This window comes from Meleagris gallopavo, chromosome 21, assembly GCF_000146605.3.
Source record: "Meleagris gallopavo isolate NT-WF06-2002-E0010 breed Aviagen turkey brand Nicholas breeding stock chromosome 21, Turkey_5.1, whole genome shotgun sequence".
NCBI lineage: Eukaryota > Metazoa > Chordata > Aves > Galliformes > Phasianidae > Meleagris > Meleagris gallopavo.
The window spans coordinates 5,359,225-5,363,742 of record NC_015031.2 but is presented as its reverse complement, the minus strand read 5'-3'; the positions used below and the strand labels follow the sequence as shown (position 1 = coordinate 5,363,742).

Here is a 4,518-nt window from a genome sequence, read left to right as displayed (position 1 = left end):
CACACAATACTTATCTTTTCAGTTGTGTATTATCACTGCACATCAAAACTCCTGAAACAAGATAAAGCCCTGCACTCTATAATTAAAATAATTAGTATTATTAGAACTCTCCCTCCCCTCCACCTTCCTATTTACACTCTTGGAGGCTTTTGGAAAAAGCTGGTCTGACAAAAAGAAGTATTAATCAGATTGTTCTTAAGGAAATGATGAAGAAACCCAAAGCCCACATTCCCCTTTGATCTGCTTTCCCCCAACTAAGCAGTGCAGCAGGATCTGACCACCCCCCTCTCAGAGATCAAGATGTCCGTTCCCCAGAAGCACAGAGGACTACAACAAGCAGAAAGCTCCAGAAATGTGCTTGCAGGGTGCTGCCAACTCAAGATTTCCCAACTGTTTTTTGTTTTTTTTTTTTTTCCAGTATGTCGTACCAAGAGGGCATTTTATTTTAAGATACCATCAGAGCATGGTAGTATTGAGTCCAAAAAGCCATAAAGATGTCGGCAGAACTGGGGAAAACAAGAACACTTCAGACGTTTCTCTCCTGGCAAGAGGCCACCTTGGAACACACACTGACCACAGGCAATTCTCCCTGCCCTGCAAGTCAACAAGGCACTGAATTATGCTTAGAAGACATTATCCAAACTAGTCAAACATAGATGGGAGAAATATCATTAAAACAGTGTTCCATGTTACCAGGTTCCTCCTCTGCAGAATCCATGTGGCTTCTTGCAGCTTCGACACTGCCTTGCTGCTGCCTCACCAAGGGGTTTTGCATTTATCAACTCAGCCATGTCACAAAGGCCTACAGGACTTCAGAATGATACAGGGGGAACACAGTGCGTTCTGCTCCAAAAGGAAACCAACTTGATCAAAGCTAGTAAAGTCAGCAATATTTGAAGGGGGAAAAGCTGGTATTCCTAGGTAGTTTGAAATGTAGTATTAACACACAGTGGAATGTTCAGCCAAAACAAAGAGCATAGCACGCTGTTGCCCAAGCAGTTAGCTACATTAACAAACTGGACTCTATTTCCAAATTCCAGTTCCTTACACTGAAAGAGACATTAATCACTCTTGCACAATAAACTGGCACAAGTCCTGCCAGCACTATTTCTCAGATTGGTTTATTTTCTCAGAACAAAAACAATATAAAACATAACCTTTTAAAGAACAATCTGCATAAGCAGTACAAAATTTCATGGCATCCTACTTGTATTTTCAGATTCCCTTAAAGCAGCCCATAATCTGCAAGAGGTAGGATGTCAAGAACGTTCAAGGAATGTTCATGGAAGAATAAAGGGCTTGGTTCTTCTAGAAACAGCCCTAGAATGTGCTAAATAAACCAAATTCAGGAAAACCACGTTGTGTGTACACCAAGAGGACCTCCACATTATGCTTCTCCCAAAACACAGATCCAACACCAACATCTCTATGTGCCCAGGGGCAGGTCTCCTCTTCATCCAAGGACCGTTCTTTTCGTCAGCTGGAGAAGTCCTAGGATAACAAAGACTACAGTCATCATTCCCACAGGAAACACTGTACATGTACTCCATTTTAGCAGATCCAAACATTAATAGGTCAGCTGTTGCTAGCACGTATCTACAGTGCTCCTGAAAGAGTCATCCAAGAGTTTTGTAGATTAGTATAAGTGGATCAGGTACAGTGGCATTCCCATAAAATTAATTCAATTTCCTCACTTTAGACTTGGAAGAAACTGAGTGTTAAGTGGTAAGAATTTAAAAATAGCAAGCTCACTGCAAAGACCCCAGAAGGGCCCTTCAGGTCATCTCCCTTCCCATACTGGAAGACCCATGTTACACACTACCCTGCATTTTTCCAGCTGCGTTCTGAGAAGCCTGCTGCCTGGATATTTACTCTTTGGCTTTGAGAAGCCAGTCCTCCTTCTCCCAGATTCACCCTTCCCCTCTGAGACTTCTATCGCTTCTCCCTGCACCTTCCTCCTTTGGTCAAATCATTCTTTGCAAGGGCCATTACCTCCAGGAGGCCTAGCCACAACATCACAGCACCCACCCCACCCGTCCAGCTCTTTAAGGTCACTAGAAGGAAAGCAAAGTCTATGCACGGGGTGTTTTCTCTGGATATAAGCCAGACCTACCCCTAAGCTGTGATTTTTTCCTCTGTATTTCAAAGGGGAACCTCTTGGGTTCAATGCTCACAACTCAGATCTGCCTCACAGATGTGGCTACAATTCCACAGCACTGACCTTACTACCAAAAGCTCACCTGCTTCTCCAGTGCCTCTTCCAACCACACTGTCCCTTTGCCTCTGCCCTCTGCAGAGAGCCCCAGCACCTCCTGCTCCCTGGCCTGAGATCACTCACAACAGAATACTGACAAGTTCCCATGATTTGTCTGAGTGTAGATGGTACTGAAACACTGCTGAGAAGTCAGACTCATCCCTCCAGCATTTATAGGTTGAACAGTGGAAGGCAAGGAAAAAATTAATACTAATAAAACAAAATCCTTGGAACCTTCTCCATAAGGTAACTTATTATCTGTTTCCTACAGAAGTCCTGAGAGTCAAAAGGAAGACTTACATCCCTACCACCTTTCAGTTTAAGAGTACTGGCAGCCCAGTTCAACTTCTGCTAGTTTATCAGGAGCTACAGCCACTTGAGCTTGTTCAGCCAGCTCAGCTGCAGCGATGATGTCTGCAAATTTAAATCAAGTTACTAGTAGCAAAATAAGGAAGTCTGCTTCTGAGAGGATATCAACTTACAGAGTGCTAACCAGAAGGCTAAGAAGCAGTGACAGAGGAAAACAGACATTCACCTGCTAAAAGATGAGAAGGCAAAACACCACATGATGCTCAAAATACAAACCTTACTTTATATTTTTGGAAAGCAACTATCTTGCTCTTGCACCACAGTATCGCAGAACAGTTAGGATTGCAAGGAATTGGTCTCCAGTCCACAACATGTTCACAGCAGAGTGAGCTGTTAGATTGATTGGGTTACTCGCTGTCTCCCAACAATCTTGAAGAATCCAGGTTTTATTCAGCCAGAATGCTCAGAGCCCATGGCTCACGTGACCCAGCCAGAAGAGAGTCCATCTCTATTGAAGGCAGCCCCCAAATACAACTTGGGGATAACAAAAGGATCATAGAATCACAAGGTTGGAAGTGACTTGCAAGATCATCTAGTCACACAGAACAGTGAAGCAACTTTCAAGACTGGCAGAAATACACCAGCAGTAGATTTCTAGCCTAGCACAAAATAGAATTCACAGTATCAAGAAACAGTCACCACCACTACAGTCACCACCTTGTTTCACTCAGACTCATGAAATCCCATGTTACAGCCCCATTTTCAGAACCAAACCTTCCAAAAGTCAAGGGCTTGCTGTGAGTAGCTTGTGTTACACTCAGCTTTGGGCTGACAAGCTCTATCAAGCACCTACCCTAACCAGGAGAATGGGGAGAGAAAGTTTCTTCAGGAAGAGAACTACTAGAGGACCCTGCAACTGATCTTTTCTTTGAAAATTGAAGAGATAAAAATGCTTAAGTCATTTCTCCGTTTCACAGCACAGAATTGTAGCAACTAGGACAAGGAAAGAAAGATTTCTCACGTGAAATTCCTCAGACTTGTGCTGTGGCATCCTCTGCTTTATTAGAGAAAAGCATCTTCGCTCCTGTTAAGATGCAACCGACTGCTCTGCTACTTGTCAGTCTAATACTATACCCACACAGCACTTCCTTTCATGTGTCCCTGATAGGCATACTTAGAAGATAATCACTTGATGTTTCCGCAGGCTGTTAGTTGTGGTTGGGGTGTCTAGCTGGGTCTAAAACCTACAGCTACTGAGATTTCCGGTGCACCAGGAAAAACAAAGGATCAAACTGCGAGGCTCCCGGTTTCATGGCTGCTATTTGAAGTAATAAGAGTCTTTACACGGAGCTAATTAAAAAAAGTATTCAGTCTGAAACCCTAAAGCCATCTCAAGGAGCGTTTGATCAGTTCATCTCTTTCATTTGCACCTAATGGCGACGCAGTCAGAAGAGGAGTGGAGGGGAAGCGCTCAGCCCTGCAGAGGCAGCGAGCTGGGCGGTGTTCAAAGCACCCACGGCTCCTGCAGGTAGAGGAGCAGCATGCTCCAAGCAGGGCTCCACTCCAACGTTTGTTTCCTTCCTTTAAAAGCAGGTTGGCAGCAACTCAGCCACACGCAGCAGAAATGCAGGCGCTCACTTTGAAGTTCAGACAGAAGTCTGTAGCTACCAGCTATTTTAATTCCTGCTTGGGAAAGACAAGGCAGCTGAGCATCAATTTACAGCAAACAACATGCCAGGTCACAGGTCATTCATAATCACAATCGCTTTTACTCTGCATCAAGGCCATAATTAACTGTTAATGTTTAACTAAGGCTTTAAAAATTTGCTTAAGCTGCTTTCTTGCATAAAGCACTGTGGCTATCTCCTTCCCAGCTGAGTCTCCAGAAGAGCTGTAGGAAAGCACTGTGTAGGCACCAAGCACAGCAGGCAATATTTCTGCCAAAGCATCTGGAA

The 4,518-nt window shown here is 44.0% G+C and overlaps 1 long non-coding RNA gene across 1 annotated transcript; it reads right to left on the bottom strand.

Moving 5' to 3' along the window:
• Positions 1–1,105: 1,105 nt before the first annotated feature.
• Positions 1,106–4,171, bottom strand: LOC116217346. Its single transcript, XR_004161790.1, has 2 exons — positions 3,585–4,171; positions 1,106–1,491 (listed from the first exon to the last, which is right to left on the bottom strand). It is a non-coding gene; the product is annotated as an uncharacterized LOC116217346 (long non-coding RNA).
• Positions 4,172–4,518: the final 347 nt, after the last annotated feature.